Here is an 18176-nt window from a genome sequence, read left to right as displayed (position 1 = left end):
AGGGATGTTCAGTGTGCTTTGACACAGGCAGGCTCTATCCAAACTGCAAGGGCAGCACCACCTTTCCCTCAAATTTTAGAGAGGAGGAGGCAGAGCTGCTGACAACTGTGTGCAGAGTGACTCCTTGCACCATGAATGGCTGGTCAGAGGCCCTTCCTCCCTCTGTGGAAATGTAGCAATGATTCTTCTTGAATTAAGAGAAAAGTAGTGAAGATTAATAAAGTAAAGTGTATTACAGCATTGAGAGTCATATTGATCATACAGCATTCCTGTAGTGCCCAACATCTAGTGCCTTTGGGCAGCTGATCACAGTAGCCTTTAGAAATTACCTAATTTTGGAGAACACATCAACCAGGTGTGGATAGCACCACAAATTTGCAAACAGATGGAATTGATAATGGTCTGTGAAAGCTGGTAATTTTTAAGTCTCTGTATAAATGTGCATGCATGTGCTGAAATAGCTGTACTACCTGTGTTGCTCTGTAGAGACCCAAAGTAGGTACCCAAGTACAGCACCTGTCCTCATAAAAGACCTCAGTCTCTGGTAATGTAGTTATGTCCTATAGTTTTGGGGAGAAAGTGGGGTTATGTTAGGTGTTTTGTCCCTCCTCTTTTTTTTTTTTTTTTTTTTTTCCCCTAAGTGTGGACTTGCTTACGCTCCACTGGGGTAGCAACATGAGTTATATCCTGCTAATTAAATAATAGTGGTGTATGGCTTTTCTGGCTAAATAGTGCTCTCTGTGGCTTGGTGTCCCAACCACCAACTAAGCCAGACATAGGTGTTATGTTGCACTTGGTCAGCAGCACTGTGTCTACCATAAGGATTCCTGCTGGTGTGGATCACCTAGCCTCAGGTTGGGCTTCTTCAAAATACTTAATGCTATTCTCCCTCTCTATCTATACACATACATGATTTATGTATCAGTGCTGAGCTGGAGACAGTGTGCTCACATGAATCCATCCAGGTATTTGATTTTCTTTTCTGCTAAAAACTCTACTTAAAGAGAGTTTTATTTGCTATCTTTTCAAAATTTTGTCAATGATTGCAGCTTTAAAAATAGAAACATTTAAGCAAAGTTACATACTTTAAGGCTTTTTGTCCAGATTTCCTAGAGTGGCTATTGGAAGTGAAGGTTTGTTTCCCTGAAATACACCTTTTGCGTATGAAGCTGGAAATTCAACCGTTCTCTTTATTTTTCTTTCTCTTTTCTTTCTTTTCCTACCTGTTTTTTATTCTTACAGCACTAACATTAAAGTAAAATCAGGCAATGAGGACTGAATTGTAGATCCTTTTGCCTATCACCCCACCTCTGTGATCATCTAGTTCATAGATGTTTTCAATTACTCTGCTGTTTGTTTTGCTTTGTGTTCTTGCCCAGTCAGTATTTAGACAGTGATGCAATGTATGTACAATCCCTTCAGGTATTTAACAATACCTCTTTGCATTTTGTCAAGCTTCTTCCCCCAAATGTGCCTTGAATACCATTGCAGCAGAGAAGGCAGATTAATTTCAAGAAACTGCAATAATAAATTTTTAAAAGTCTGTACTTTCAGGTTTACATTTAAAAAAACCCCCACAAACCTCCCCTTAAAAACAAACAGCTCAAACATAAAAACCTCTAAGCTAACAAATCTATTTATAGCTTTATAGGTATGTTTTACCTAGGCTGACTAATAGTTTTTGTGTGGAAAATTGGAGTGTGGGCTGTTTGTTTACAGGGATTTAAAAATGTGTATTTTTATAACTTCTCTGCTGTCATAATGAATTACCAACCATAAGCTGTCCTTTGTTGGTTTTCCAGAAAATCAAATGAAACCCAGCAGGAGCTCCCAGAGTGCATTGTCCAAGAGTGTAAAAATGCTGTGTTGATGACAGATCATACTGTTTTTATTAAAGCTAAGAACACTGACTTTACTTTGCTTTTTGACCCTCGTGCTTTACTGTCAAGGTGATTTTATTTCTACAAATTTTCCTTCTGCAGGCCTCATCAACGATTCACCATAAAACATTAGACAAATTCTGATCATCTGTATATGATTAGAGCAGGTTCTGTTTTGCTGCTTGCCACAACTTAAAGTGATGTTTTTCAGCTTTTTCTGAAAAGGAGTCAATTTACCAGCCTTCATTCATAACACAATGTCTCCTTGTTTTCATATCAGTTTTCTTTGGTTCTTTTTAAGCTGATAAGAACATAATTGAAGGAATTTTAATGCACTGTTTGCTAAAGACTGCAACCAATTTTTCAATTCTACTGTCTAAAAAATTTTACCTTAAAAAAATGGTTTTGTACAAATGCCGTGACAGATGAGCAGAATGCATGTGACAGTCTGCTCAGAAAATAGTATGAGATAATTGAAATTCTGTTGAGAAAAATCTATCCAAATTAAACACATGATGACATTGCAATATTTTGCATAGACAATTTCAGGTTCTTTTCTGAAAGAATTTCTCAAGTAAACAATAATCTAATTTTACACTAAACCCAGTCCCATGCCAGAGTCAGAGTAATTAATTCTACTGCTGTAAATTTTCCACAATTTTTCAAACAATTTAATACAATATACATGTATTAAAACTATATTTTTATTCTTTTCTAGTAGAAATATTTTAAGAATGGAAAGAAGTTTTTTATGGAACCCTATATAGTAAGTATTTTTTCAGCAATAAGTTTAGAAAACCTCCATGGAGTGTAGCTATGAGATAGAAGAGGAAGAGCAGGAAGCTTTTTTTTATTTTTTTGTACCACTGCACACAATCTTACATGTCATGAAAATGGACTTGACACAGGCTTATATACAGTTCCTAGCAATGTCTGTGGTTTAGGATTAAGCATCCTTTTCTTGGAAGACAGAGAAAGAAAGACTGGCAGAGTGAATCCTGATGACCTGGATATTCACCAAGTATTGACTTCTTTTATTAGAGATTTCCCAAAAAATTCAGACTCACAATTCTGGACCTCACACTGATTTCTCACTCTTGATACCTTCTGATTTAAGGATTTCATGGCCAAAGAAGCACTCAGGTGCTCTTACACATCTTCTCACACACATGCACGAAACTCAATTCAGCATCTGATATAAGCTTTAAATTATTTAATTTTTTCTGTTTCATTAGCTTACTGAGTACTAGTACAGCCACCACCTGTGTCAAGGTGTCAAAATATATCTGCTTATTGTCTGCTTTATGAAATCACTTCTCTTGAATGAATGCTTCATACATTGTGGTATAGACTGTAGACTTCAGATGTTTAGTGGAATTTTTTCTCTCCATGTTGCTAATTGTGGTACAAGACAAGATAGTAGTGATTCGTTTCAGACTTCAAGCTACCCAAGGGCACCCCTGTTTTATGCTCAGCTTTCCTCCAGTGTAATATTACTGGTGGTGGCTTTTCTCTGTCAGCCTTCTCTGACATATTTTTCCCTCATTGCACCTCCTCTTTTCACCATGGTGAATGAGGACAAATCTTAAACCCCATGCATGAGCCAGCTGTAGGAAGAATCTCTTCTTAGAGTTATTTGTAAAATTTAGCAAATATATGAGAAAGCACACATTATACACAGCAATAGAATTTTATAGAGATGATCTGGCACTGAAATCCCAAAAAATGCTTCATGGCAAGCTGCAGAGCAGCCGTATGCAGTAAATTAATGTGTGGTATGATCTCATTTTTACAGTCCTACTTCAAGATTGCTGACTTCCCTCATCTTGGAATACTTTCACTGGTAAACATAGTTAAATGGTCACTGATATGGTGAAGATCTTCAGGAAATTTGCATTTTGGCAACTAAAATAAAAATACCGATGTACTGAGGTAAATGTTTAATAAGAGATTGATTGTACAACATCAGGCCAAATCTCTGCTTGAATTAGAAAAACTGCACGTGTCAAAAATTAATGGGAGTTTCAGATGCCAAACAACTTGTGGACTGAGGCTGTTTTCCTCTGCGTTACTCAGTCTGTGAGTTATGTCAACAGCAAAGCCAAGTGTTTTCCACATTTTAAATTGCTGACAAAATCACAGGTTCTTCAGCAAGAAAAACAGTGAGACAAACCATGTACTCAAAAAAACATGCAGAAGCACTTTTTAGACAGGAAAAACAATTGTTTTGAGAAACGCTAGATCTTTTGTCTGGCTTATTCTCAAGGCCAGGCTGGAGCCTTGGACCCTATGGAATCAACCAGCAACGCTTGTGCTATGAAGGGTATTTGATTTTTTGAATGGTGAAAAACTGATTTTTACTGGTCATCAGTGACAATTATCTTTTGGATCAGCATAGACAGGAGCTGTTTTGCCAAAAATGGTGTCTGTTTCTCAGTCTCACGAAGTTCACCTGTGGTTTTGAGGGATCCGCAAATGCAAAAGACACTGGCCAAAACTGGAACTGGAAATAAGCTACCCCAGGAAAGCTGGGGGTAGTAGGATTATTTGAGAACTTCCATTTAGATACTCATTATGCTGTGGGGTCAGGTGGGGAAGTGCTATGGATCTGAGGTCTGGAGGCAAGGATGAACATGGGAGAGAAAGGCTGGAATTAATGTTGTTGGGCTGGGGAACCTGTCGCTGTCATCCTGTTTATCTCTTAGCACTGAGGGCCCTTCATCTGGATGCAGGATTTCTTTGTCTGAGATCCCCCATATAGAAGAGCATCCAGTGCCCACTTTATCCTGCTCTCAGTCAGTTGGCTGTGGCTTCCAGCTCTGTGTGAGCAGCTGAGCCAAAGGCTCAAAGCCTCCCCTCTGTTCTAAAAGCCTACCCACTGGAGAGGCATAGTAATTCTGTTATTAACCTTTTAATTTGGCCTTCTCCCTGGGAGGAAAGAATCTGCCTTGGAACAGATGTACTGCTCAGTTTTCCTCTGTTTTCATTTAGTTTGCTTTTTTTTGGTAACTAGAAAATCTGTGATATAATAATTCATTGTGCAAATGAGGGTGCTGTTGCGCTGTATTCCTTTTTTCCCTGAGTTGGATGCTGAAGTTCGTCCATCAAAACCTAATGATGGCCAGGAGTCACTGCTTCCTGAGAGTATTGACTGTGTCTTACCCCTTGAATCCAGGTGATCTTGACTCAGGAAGCTCACAGCTCTGACTGCATCTGTGGGGGGCATTGGGGATGTTTCCCACCAGTGATTCCCACAAGTTCTCAAGGCCACTGAGGTGCTTGGTTGCTTCAAGGGTGTCTGTGCCCTGATTTGGCCCCTGTGTTGTCTGGTGCTCTGATCTCTTGACAAAAAGGTATTTTAACAGTATTGTGGAAATCTGTGCTCTATATATCTCTTAGGACATTTAAAAACAACTCTGTGGCTAGTTTTTTGGGGGTTTTTTTTTGGTTTTTTGTTGGTTTTTTTTTTCTCTGAGAAAGGGATTCTGAGGTAATAGAGTAATTGATATTCTTGTTTTAGTTATAAAAAATGTCTTATGTCTGTCTTAAGAAATTGATATTAAAATTTATATTTATCATCCTAAAATATTTTACTTAGGTTGTACTTCAGCAGTAAAGAGTGGACTTTCTGAAGAATGTTACATTGTAATTAAATGAGCCATTTAAGTGCAGTGGGATAACTGTGTTTAGTTTATCTGCTAATAGGTTGGTCAGAAAAATTCAAACTGCCAGTTTATATTTCAGTGCAAAATTTTTAAGGATCTTTGAAGACTGACTTCCTACTCTTATTATGGTGTGTTTGTAAATATGTATACTTGGAAATAGAGAACCTGATGTGCAAATTTACACTTCCTGAATATTAAATATGAAAAAATCATATAAATGTGAGGTAAACCTTAAGTAAAGTAGCAGCTGTCTGTGGGTCCACCATGCAGTGCTTAGGCAACCCAGCAGCCATTCCAGCAGTACGTGAGGTTTGTGCTGCAGAGTTCAGGAGAATGGCTTCATATCTCTTATTTCTGCTCTGACTCTCTCTGACAGATTGATAAAATTAGCAAGTGATGCAGAGGATTTTAACTGTAAATGGGTATTTTCTAGGATATTTTTTACTGTTGACCACATCTGTGAGGCTGAACTGGGCACTGGGACCCACAGACACGAAACAACTTGTACGAGTGTGTCCATGGTAGTGTGACTCACTCAAAATACTAGATCCTTTGATTTAGAATCCCTATTCCTGCAATTAGGGCTGCCAAATTGGTCTTCTGCAAAAGCACCTAATCTCAGTAATCTCATAATCCCATACATCTGTGTGTAAACACAGATGCATTCCAGGAGAACTAGGATGGATGTGCATATGCATCACAGTGGCAGTTTGGGTATGGTATAGTAGAGTTTGGCCATAGCCGTGCCTCTTTGTGAAATAAGCAGCTTCTAAAATGATCCTAAAAATGGTCTTTAGGGAGAAGGCCTCTGAAGTTGATGTGTAAAACATAGTTTTGTAGTGCTTTTTTTAAATCCATGTGGTTTTAGTTCCCAATTTTGTCTTTGTCATTCTTTGAAAATCTCTATTTTGTAAATAATGGAAATATTATTTTCTTTCATAAAAATCATCATATAGTCATGGCATGTTTAACAATGGATAGAATTGAAGTAATTTTATTATGCTCTTTAACATTAATGCAATATGTTCCTTATATAGGTTATGTCTTTGTATATTTAGGTACGTATGAATCACTCCTTTCTTCTCACTTTCAGGAAATAAAGATGATTTGGACCAAAGTGGACCAGCTTGACATTTTGGGATTTCAAGCTCTATGGTAGGTTGACCTTGGCTGGCTGCCAGATGCCCATCCAGCTGCTCTATGTCTTTTTCTCAGTGGCACCATGTAGAAAAAAAGATGGAAAATCTCATGGGTTAGATAAGACAGGAAGGTCACTTAATTACCATCATGAACAAAGCAGGCTTGATATGGGAAAATTTAATTCATTGCCAGTTAAAATAGAGCTGGATACAGAGTTGAACAGTGAGAGGCAAAGATACTTCCCCTCTGTACTGGAACAAGCAATGTCCAGCTCAGGGTAGCCTCTGGCCCCCTCTCAGAGAGACGACTGGAACTACTGGGCAGCCTCTTTTCCTGGTCGCTGATGGGGTGTCTCCTGGTGAGGGCAGAGGTTAGAAAGGGGAGTTGTGGGCAAGCTCCAGCTTCCACAGATCGCTCTCCATGTCCTGAATTAGAGGAGCAACAGGCAACTTATCAGCTGAGGCTGAATGCCGTCAATGAGTTTCTCAGTGCTGCTTCCCTGTTACATGCATTACCCTCAGCTAAGCATGGCTGCAAAAATACCTATTTGACCTTGGCAAATCTGTCGGGTTTCTGTAGCCTTGCTGTATGGCATCTGTCTGTATGTGACTTTGTTGCAGTAGAAAAGGAAGAAGGTACAATCTCCTACAGCCTCAGGTCTATCGACCCCTAATGGCTCAGATCCTCTGGTGTTTCTTGTCTTGTTCTATGAATGGCACAGAGCAGGCTCAGGGTCCTGTAAGCAATCTGTCTGAGAGACTTTATCACTCATACAATTGTAGTGTCCCCTGGACAGGTTCAGCGAAGCACGTAAGTATATGTTTAATTTTAAGCACATGTTTAAGTCCTGTTAGTATTTATGGGAGTACAATGTGGGCTTACATTTAGGTACTTGCTTAAAAATGATTTACTGAAGAGAGATAAAATTAAGCCTACACTTAAGAGCTTTGCTCATTGAGAGAGTGGAATATTTACGTTTGCTCCAAACACATTTGAGTCATTAGGGCTTGTGATATATAAGTGTGATTTGCTATGTTTTTGTTGTCTTGCAGTTGGTTAAGGAGACCAAGGTGCACAAGTGTGATACTTTATTCGTGGATTCTTTTTCAAAACAGTCCATTAAAAAATAAAAAGAAAGTAGTTTCTTGTACAACAACCTGGAAAAAAGCCAATGGGTTTTACTTTCATTCCTCTGCATCTTTAAATGGGGATATTTGGTCCAGGTCCACAGATTGTCCATAGAGAGCACGGTGCTGGGCTCTCTGCCTCAGAGAATCCTCCACTGTGAGTGCTGCCTTGGAGCTTGGAGGTACTGTAAGCATTTTTAAGGTTTCATGGCTTTTGATTTGCCTTTTTTTTTTCACCCTTCTATTTTGTCTGAATTTATGTGCACAGAAATGCTAGCAATGAGTTATGGCTGTGAGTGTGTGTGCAGAAAAGCTGTGGCACACAGTTGCCTAATGGGAAACAGTTGGGTTTCCTCTGCTGTGTCACAGAGCACTTACTCTAGAAATCAGAATTTGTGTGCTTTCTTGTTGGAAGAAGTGGAGTTTCTTAACACATTTTGACTAGCTGGAGAAGTTTTATTGCAGGCTTCAGGAGAGTTCTATGCTCTTCAGTATCTCTCTGCTGCTAGTTCACTGTTTTATTGAAAATTTATTCTATTTCATAGTTTTGGTGGTGTTTTGTTTTGTTTTGTTGGGTTCTTTTTTGGTTGTTTGTTGTTGTTGTTTGTTTGTTTTTTTCTGAAAAAGTCCAGCTCTTGGACACGAATAGTAAGTGTTGAGTCACTGCTTTCATTGTGTAAAATATGCATGTGCTTAGTACTTCAGGAAGAAACCCAGTTAAATTGTGAGTTAATGAATCTTTTCAAAACTAGGCCTTCAAAAGTTACTGTAAAAGAAACCAAGTTAGGCTCCTATCTTGTGATTTCTTTAAAGGTCTCTTTCATGATCTGAGGTTCCCACTCATGATTTATCCTGAATACTTGGGGTTTGGCAGTACCCTTGCTGTATAGGACCAGAGGCATTTGATATACTATTTGCTTCTGTTGATTCTGAGAATTTTAAAATATATGTTCAGTTTTATGGTGCAGGCAGCTATTGGCTTTCTGGAAGGCTTCCACAGCAAACTGAGTCTCTGAATGTGCACATGTGCCCCTGAAGCCTCCTCACAGAGCCCTGATCTGTGAGAGTAATGCATGCGGGAACTCCAGGCTGCCAGAAAAGCAGTTATTCACTAGCATTACCATAAACCATATTTGCATATCAATCATTCATACTTGAAAGCAGGGGTTAGTAACCCTTTCTTTCTGAGCTGGCATGTTCCACTGTGTGTTCTGCCACTGTGGCTTTGATCTGTAGAAAAGCATGTTTATTTTTTAACCACAAAACAGTAGTTCTCTTTTAATTGGGATGTGTAGCTCTGCTACAGGGTAACAAACAAGTGAAAAACATTTGAAATGAAGACTTTATATCTTCAGATGAGGGTTGTCTTTTACTTTGAAGAAAAACGTGCTCTTCAAAGATGCAGACTAGTAATATCTAGATGGGTCCACTTAATCTCAGGTGCGGTTTTTTCACTTAACCAACAAAATCAAAAAATCTGAGCTCATTGCTTGGAGGCATTAGGACCATGCAGAGCAGAGTTGATAAATGTGTGCATATCTGCCTCATTTTGTCTAAGGAAGCACCATTGGCAAAGATGGCATTGCTTCCTGAAAAAAGTCTTATACACCTGATTTATTTAGCTTGTGGCCTGTTTGTAAGAGCTTTACAAGGCTTTGCAGGCCAGCTGATGTAACCTACCTTTGCTCAGGAAACGTGTAGCTCCTGAAACTGAGGACACCATAAGCAGGCAGCGCTGTTCATGGCATAAGGGTTTGTAATCCAGGGGCATGCCAGGCACTCCAAACTCCTACCTCTGTGTGACCTTAGGCACATATCCTGACCTCTGCTTGTCTCATTTGCCCAGCTGTAAAATTGGGTAAAGCAGGAGCTCCTTGAAAACTAGGTGATGTACCTGAGCTGAGCTTTCCTGGTTAAAAGGAATCCTTAAATTTTTTTGTTCTTAACCTGTGTTTGGTGTGCTAGTGTATTTGGACAGTTTCTCCTGCTGGTTTGAGGCTGAAGGTAGCACAGAAGAATGAGATAATCATACGAAAATCACCTACTAGAGCCTCTCCAAAAGTTCACAAGGGAAAATTTGAAGAAGGTCTGATTTAGTGTGGTGGAGAAAAATCTCCTCAGGGTAGATCCTGGGTGTTTTACTAAAGAAAACCCTGCAAGAATCAAAGAGAAGAATCCAGCATGAGCCCATAGTGAGCTGATATGAATTTTTAGTGAATTTGCCTGGGTTATGTTTACACCCCCCCCCCTTTTTTTTTTCCTTTCTTTTTTAATACGTAACTTGTGAGCATGAACAGTCCCAAAACCAGGGAGCCCTGTGTGTCTCTTGGAGGCAGACCTCAGAAAGGGAATTTTCAAATTTCTTGCATGAGGCCACATTGCATCAGCTTAGTTTCCTTTAGAACTTGGATATGAAATTGTTAGCGTGTGTGTTTCTAAAATAAAGCATGGGATTAAAGAAAAGTTTAATCAAGTTTCACAAATGTTATCACCATCACAGCTTGAATGTGGTTAGCTAGATATAGGCACAGATGTTACCATCCCTCAGTATTCTGTTGCAACTGGAAGCAATGAATTGTCTTGTAAGTTTAGTACCCAGTAACTGAAAAAATTGCTTAGTAAACAGCTTTGCAAATAGCCCTCACTGCTGGGCACAGCCCATCAAGAATGTTTATTGTATCTGTGAAAAGCACAGCGAAACTCAACTGAAATTTCTCAACTCGTTTGGTTTTGCGCGTCAGCATTTTCTGTGCTGTTGGGATGTGTAAGGTATGTCTTCCTTGGTATAACACTGCACTGTTCCTCTGGTTTCAATGTATTTCAGTGTTATGAAAGTGATGCTTAGAATGTCTGTTTATGGTTTTTCATTAGTACAGAAATAAAAGATTTAGAGATCATTAATTAGTAACTAAGTTCAGCCGTGAGTTTTGGAATTAGTACTGATTGTACTAAAGTAATCAGTACTAATTACTGATTTTGTTGTCAGCAAAAACATGTATTTCTGGATGAAAATAAATTCCAAAAATAAATAAATAAGCCACAAAAAAGACCCCAGACACCCACAGTGGGTCCTCCCCAGAAAGATTCAAGGCACTTAAAGTCTGACTCATAGCACAGGGCTTCTGTTCTACACAATGGATTAGCTTTTACTTTCACCTGTTTAATTTCACATGTTGCAAGTCAGACAAATCTCTTAGTTTGACACCTGCTTTCTGCTTCGAGGGCAGTTAATGCCCTGCTGCTGGACATCCCAGCTCCACAACAGTAGGACCACCCTGTCCGATGATGGTTGCCTCCAGAGCAGCCTCCTTATGCATACTGCCTTTACTGACAGCATATGCTGCTCTCTTCTGAGTGATCTCAAAGGTCCCTTCCAGACTCCCTCCCTCGCCTTCCCAGCCCTCCTTTCCTGAGGCTGAGGAAGGCAGATGTGGCCAGCCATGCTGGGCTCAAGACGGGATGCACCAGCAGTTGGAGCTGGGTTACATGCTGCATGTTGCAACACAGCTCCTGGTTAGAAGACCATAGAGATATTGTCAGGTTTGGAGAGAGCTAGATATCTTAATTTAAACTGACTTTGAAGTAGAGAGGACACCACACCCTCACCTCTCTCTCTCAAACTATGTTGTTACATGTCACTTCAGATCATCTTCTAGTTCCATCTTTAAATATATTACTATACACTTTCTATTGTTACAGAACTGAGAGATAGATTTTTCAAAACTATATATGGCCATGTCTATATAGATTAATATATCTGGACATCATTTGTGCTTTTATCTATTTTTTGGTTATACAAAATAAACATTTTCTGCCAGAAAATCCCAGTTATTTTTATTAATCTCTAATGATGAATGAAAGTGCATATTTTATAAACCTCTTCTTTATAAGGCAGGAAATTGTATTTGCCTTTGTTCATTGCTAGCACCAATCTATTCTGACAGATATGTGACATAGATAGAAAGCAGAAGCATCTTAAGTACTGACTTGTGCATTTATTTTCTCAAAGCAGAGGGCAAAGAAGCTAAACATTTAAAATGCATGGATTCCTCTGAAAGCTTTAAACCTATTAGGGCACATGCATGGCAACTTTGCACACAGATTGCCCCCAAAGTAAGTCTTGATTTTTGGACTAAGCCAAGCTGGCATGCAAGAGCAGTTGCTGTTGATCTTTTATACTAATTTTGGATTAATTGTGATCTACAGCACTGCGTAAACATGCTAACCTAGTACTTCAGCTTCACCACAGCTAAACATTAATCCTTCTTAATGCTCTAAGTCAACTTCTAGTCCTTAGCAGAATTTACCTTAATCTCTGGCTAGGAAGCTAACTGATTTACAAAACATAATCCAAGAGCTCCAGAATCTTAAGGAAAATATGCAGAGAAGCAATTCATCTATGCAGAAAAATATGCTTCCCTGGTATCCTTCCTAAGGAAGTACTGGGAGTAATTCTTCAAAGATATCAAGGCCTATACTATAAAGGTGTCTTTCCTTTTTAAAGATAAAATACATATATGAATTCAATTCACCACCTTGATTTTCTTACCTTTCTCACATCCCTTTATTTATATAACTTTATTTATTGTTATGAAATATCAATTTGGATGCATTTTATATGCAATATACATTACTCAATATGGACAAACAAATCCATGGTGCTGAAATATTTGAACTTTATAACCTTTACCTCAATTTTATGTAGCATTTTAGTGACACTCTGAAAATCAAATCACTCCAGAGAGCTCTGGTGGCAATTTGGAGAATGGTGGTTTTCTTGTGTTACTTTGTTTTTGGAGAGGGGTATTGGATAGCTGGGGAGTATCTGAGGAAACCACATGTTGAGAGGATGTTTTGCAACAGAACTGAGACAACTCCTGGATAAGGACCAGTTGATACTCCAGACTGCCATCATCCAAAATGTCAAGAGTGGAAAAAGGAAAGGGTGGAGATTTGCCTACAAAGAATGTGGAAGAACTCAACTTGAGAGCTCAACTTGGTCTTCATAAGACTCTTGTGTGTACATATATCTATATCTATATCTATATATATATCTAATGCATTTCAAAAGCTGGGCTGTTCTGGAGCCTGCCTACTTACTAAAAATCAGAGCTATCTTCAGTGTTTGCTGAGAGGCTCTGCTTATGGCACATCAGTGTCTAGAACTGATTGATTGCTTTTCACTGTACTCTCACACTTTAATTTCCTCCATCATCTTTATTTCCTTGTATACTTATTTTCCTCAGTCATCTGATGGGTTTTTTTCCAGGTTCATTTCCTGGCTTGACTACTTTATCTGCATCACAGATTAAGAGCTTTTGCTAAAAAAACTGAGGAGCTGGATCTGTGCTGAAGAGGTTGGGGAAGAAGATGTAGTGACAACCAACATCTCATCCCCACTTAGTAAAGCATTACCAAAATAAAGAGGCATGTTCATGCTTTGTGAATACCTCCTTAGAACCTGAAGGAGAAATTTTTGCTGTATGCTATTTTGTTCTTGACAGCTTTAACTCTACTCCAGATTTTTGTTGTCCACCTATCAGTGAGAATTCAGTTTTCACTGAGATTTGTGTAAAATTTGGATTTTCCATAGCAAATTTCAGGGCAATTTTTGAGGTGTGGAGTAGGGACTGCAGTGTCCAGGATGACGTGGATCAGGGGGGTGTGATTTGTGATTCTGTCTGGTTGAGGTTCAAGCAGCAATAGTCCTGCTGAGTGAGACACGCCCCTGGGGGAACAAGCCACTGTGCAAGGCAACATCTGCTCCAGCTCAGCACCTGCATGGTGCCTGCAGGAAGGTGTTGTAAGAGCGTCACCAGCTGTCGGGAGGGTGCTGGGCTGGGAGTCCCAGCAGCAGGGTCTGTGTGAGGATCTGTTTAACACATGCCAACGAGCAGCAGGAAGGGTGCCGGCCACAGGAGCTGCCCCTCGGGGTTCGTGTTACTGAACTAAGCTGGCAATGGCTAGCACCTATATTTAGGTCTGGAATCTGTACCAGTGTGGTAGGAAGCTCGTGTACACACCATCCTCAGGTAACCCCTCTGCCTTTTGCCCTGAGAAAGCCTGCTTTCAGGGTCCAGCAGTGAGCAGCTCTCCTCCCATGTGGCGCTGAGCATATGGATAATTTTCACCTCTTTACATGCTACGTGCCCCAGAGGGAGGCTCTCAAAAAGCCCCTCAAAAGCTGCCTGTCCATGGGCCCAGCCCACCTTGTCCCTTACAGCTCTGAGTGAAAAGAGGTTCCCATGGACCCTCCATGCCCCACCATTGCCCCCAGCACAGCCTCAGGCAGGGCAGCCACTGGCTGACACCTTCCCAAAGGTGCAAGGGTGTAGGTAGAAAGAAACAGAAAAGAGCTGTAATTCTCTGCCTTTTAATCCAAAGGGGAAATCAGGGTGTCTCAGGGATTTTGATTTAACTGGATTAAAAACTTCAGACCACTTTATTTGGGTCAGTTTGTGATATATTTTTAGTTATAGATGTACATTCTCTAGTCTCCTTGTTGATTGAATTTCCAGAAAGGCTAGTGAGCAGGATTTTCTGTAAAAGATTCTGCAAAATCTGGGCTGATCTAAGTACTTAAAATACATGAATGTTGTGTCACAGCAGCGTCTTCCTCGTCTCAGATATTTACACTTTGCTTTAGTCTGTTCTCTGGTTGGCTAGAACGCCTGACAGGAAAGGAAAAATATGTCATTTTAGGGAAATTCCCTTAAGGCTGAGCACAAATGGACTTGGATTCTTTTAACTATATCTGCTTGTCTTAAAACGGTGTAAAATCCATGCTGACAATTCACAATTTTGTTTTTACTAAAGCTCTAAGTTTTCAAACAAAGGAAACCAGATTGTTGAAGGTCAGGATTTGATAAGTCACTCTCCTTGTGTTTTGGGCTCTTACCCAAAATGTTATAACTTTGACATAAAATTGGCAGGAGAGTAATCCATTTCCAAAACAGTGTCTTGAATTCATTCATCTCTCAAAAGAGGTTTCTGCCCCACATTTGCCTGTTCACACTCACTAAGATTATAAAATACCAGTAGTCTGATTTTGTTGATTTGGTAATTTTTTTTCATCCTTTACAACCTGGGCCAAGCATACAACTGCTGAACAGAGCAAACATTTTTCTGCAGGGCAGATATGCACAATGGAGAGGACTGGTCTTAAAATGCATGACTTTAGAAAATTAAGATGTAGATAGTAGTTATAAAAACTATATGGTTTACAGATTATTTCTGGGCATTTTTTTTTCTTTACGTAATATAATATTTGGAACTTTGTGCTCCTGATGGAATCACCTGGTATGATTTTTATGGCACAGACGACTTCATTCACTCATCCCAAATTACTGAAATAGATTTTGGAAGAGAGCTCATTCAGCCTTTGGAAGTGAGATATGATGCCTAAAAATGCAGACACTTAGGATCAGATGTTTAGATAGACAAATTCTTTCCTTCTTGAACAGAAGTAAAGTTGGGAGACATTGTGTGAAGCCAGACAGGGAGAAAATTACTCTCTCTGGTCCTAGAAATAGGAGACATTCGGGGGGAAAGGTAGATCTGGGAAACAGGTGCATTGAATAAAAGGAGTCTGAGAGGAAATATCATCCCTATATATTTACAGCGTGTTTTTATTTTTGTTTGGTTTTTTTTTTTTTTTTTTTTTTCTCGAAAGCGATTTTGTTTCATGAGTGGATCCAAGGAGAGCCTGGGAATTCAGGATAGCCCAAAGCAGCAGGGATTTTTTGTTTAATAACTGCCTGATTTATTCCTGGATACATTACTTGTGCTGGTGAAATTCACTAATTGTATCACTTATTGCTCTAATTTATGTTCTCCAAGACCCGAGGAACCCCCAGCATGTTAAATGCCCACATGGCTCCAATGGCTGGGATGACTGAAGGGTTGTTTATTTTCCCCTCTTGGGTTTGTGTTGCAGTTGTCACGCTGTTTGCCAACACAAACCAATTTCTGTGTGCTGCTGCTTGCACAAATTCAGAGCCCTCTGAAGGAAGGAGGGCAGAGACACCATTTAGGAGGTTATGGTCCTGTTTGAGAGTTCGAGGCGTTTTATGATTCCACAAGCACTTTAACCTGAGGGAAACGAAAGGCTCATTGATAAGAGAGGTTCATTTAGACTTTCTAGCTGGAATGCTACTCATTAATGAACTTGGTTTTGTCTTAATTCAGTTGGAGCTTCTTAGCCTGAGAAGTGCCAAGTGAGGCCCCACAAGCTTTCCTTCGTCCACATTAAGTGACCCTTAAGAAGAGGTGCAGAAATGGATCTGACTCCTGCCACCTCATAATCTTGGTAGCTGTAAATCCTTTCGTCATGTACTGGAAGGTTTATCAGAAACAGCATGGAAGTTCAGGTTCTTTAAATAGATACTTGTTATTTAGACAACATAATCAGCCATAATGATTTTCTCTTTTCTTTTTTCTTTCTTTAACTTTTCTTAGGACCACTGATTACCATATAATAAACCATGTCATCTTCGGGGTTTTTTGGGAACAAAGCTAGGCCTCTTTGGGGTGTTTGATTTTTTGCTATGTGTGTGCAACAACTTGCATACAGTACAATGCAAAAAAACCCAACTCTATTTCTGAAGTTTCTCGGCTATGTTTCTTTGGGCCACTTAAAGGGTTAAAAAAAAAGAGAGTAAAAGTGAATGCAGCATGATGTGCCCCTATGTTCAGTTTAGGACCCTGAATGGTTATTAATTACATTATATTTTCTTTCTGAGTTTTCACAGGTGACAAATCTTGTCCCTTAGATTAAATACAGCTAATAGTCATACCTAAAAGTATGCCTGTAACATATAAATCTCGATCATAGTGTCACTTCAGAACTGGAAGTTGCTAGGAAATAAACCCTTTGCTTGTACCTAAATGCTGTGGGATACGTAACCCACAGGGAATGGTTTCTTTAGGAGGAGAAAGAATAGTGTCGGTATGTTTTTGACAGGCAAATGCATTTTATGATGTATAACCCAGCTTGGTGTAATCTTGTTGATGTGCAAATCAAATGGTGGATGGAAAAGGGTGACATGTGAGTTGCAGAAGCAGATGTAAGTGCCTGATCTGTTGTGCATCTGCAAGCCTTTATGTCATCTTCCTGAAGTCCTTCCATGTCAATAGGTATTGCTAAATGTCACTTCTTAAAGGGATCTTGTAATATTTGTATTTCTGACAGATGTACATGATTTAAAACATGGTTTTAAAATCTTACTTTTTGCCGTTTAAAAATACATTTAATGTGGATTGTGAGTATGAGAATATTACATCCGCAAATAGTGATCTTTCCCTTTTTAGGGGATGTTTTAAAATGCAAAAAAACCCAGAAGTATTTTCTTCTTTAAGAAAATGAAAACATATATGAAAAGAATTTGTACTGCGTAACTTTTTTTTTTGGTAATTTCTGTGTTTTAGGAATATATAGTATAGCAACAGTAGCTTAAAGTTTTTTCTTTTTTCCTGATAACAGTAGTCCCAGAGTGGTAGGGGGAAGACACATCAAGATATAATGTAAAGCATTCAATATTTTCTAACTTAACCAGAAACATTGATGTCATCCCACCTCTGTTTTATTTTATTTGAAGGTAATTTCATTATAAAACTCTTCTTACTGCAGGTGTTTGTGAAAATACCTTGCCACTCTATTTCTGATGTTCCCAGAAAGGCTTATTTGCTGTGATTGTCATACCAATAAACTTCCAGGAAGGCCAAATGCAAAAAGGATTAAAAAAGGGCAAATACATGTGAGAAATAGGCTCCAGTGTGTAGTGCTAGATCACACTACTGCTTGAGAGGTTGTGAGGATAGTAATCAGTTTTGTTTGAAAAGGTGTTTTATTTGTACAGAATCCAAGATACTTCCAGTTACGTGGCAGATACGTGCCAGTTGTGTAACTGGCATACTTCTATTTTAAGTTAGTTCAAGTGAAAATAAGTTGAATAAATTATGTAGTAAATAGTCTGTAATATTTCATTTGACATAGATATGCAGATGGATGAAAATATGAGTATACACATGCAATTTGCTATGATTAGCTGACAAACTGAGGCATGATATAAGACTTAATAATGTCTAGTAAACCTCTAAATGATGTCAGTGTATCACAGAGCTCTTTTCATGATATTACTAGCAGTCATTAAAGTTATTTATTGCTGTCATCAAGCATTTCTGTAACCCGTGGCAACTTGGCAGAAAATACATTGCTAGCACAGCTGATGATAGATTCAGTTTCAGATTTTGGATATGACAATCTGAACATATTAATGGTATTTTTATGCTTACTGGCAAACAGTGCTTCCCTAGGCATGCTGTATTTCAAATACAAAATATAAAAAAAAAATAAAGCATTTATG

At 39.0% G+C, this 18176-nt stretch overlaps 1 long non-coding RNA gene across 3 annotated transcripts in view; it reads left to right on the top strand.

Moving 5' to 3' along the window:
* LOC136290659 (uncharacterized) overlaps window positions 1-18176 on the top strand; it is a 184885-nt gene that overhangs the window by 98916 nt on the left and 67793 nt on the right. For all 3 annotated transcript variants that reach the window (XR_010721285.1, XR_010721286.1, XR_010721287.1), the window contains exon 2: window positions 6639-6700. This is a non-coding gene — a long non-coding RNA (uncharacterized lncRNA). The remainder of the gene's footprint in view (window positions 1-6638; window positions 6701-18176) is intronic.

The sequence above is a fragment of the Chamaea fasciata genome, unplaced genomic scaffold, assembly GCF_029207755.1.
Source record: "Chamaea fasciata isolate MVZ Bird 193981 ecotype frontalis unplaced genomic scaffold, bChaFas1.0.hap1 SCAF_6, whole genome shotgun sequence".
NCBI classification, from domain to species: Eukaryota; Metazoa; Chordata; class Aves; order Passeriformes; family Sylviidae; genus Chamaea; species Chamaea fasciata.
This window is presented reverse-complemented; position numbering and strand designations above follow the sequence as displayed.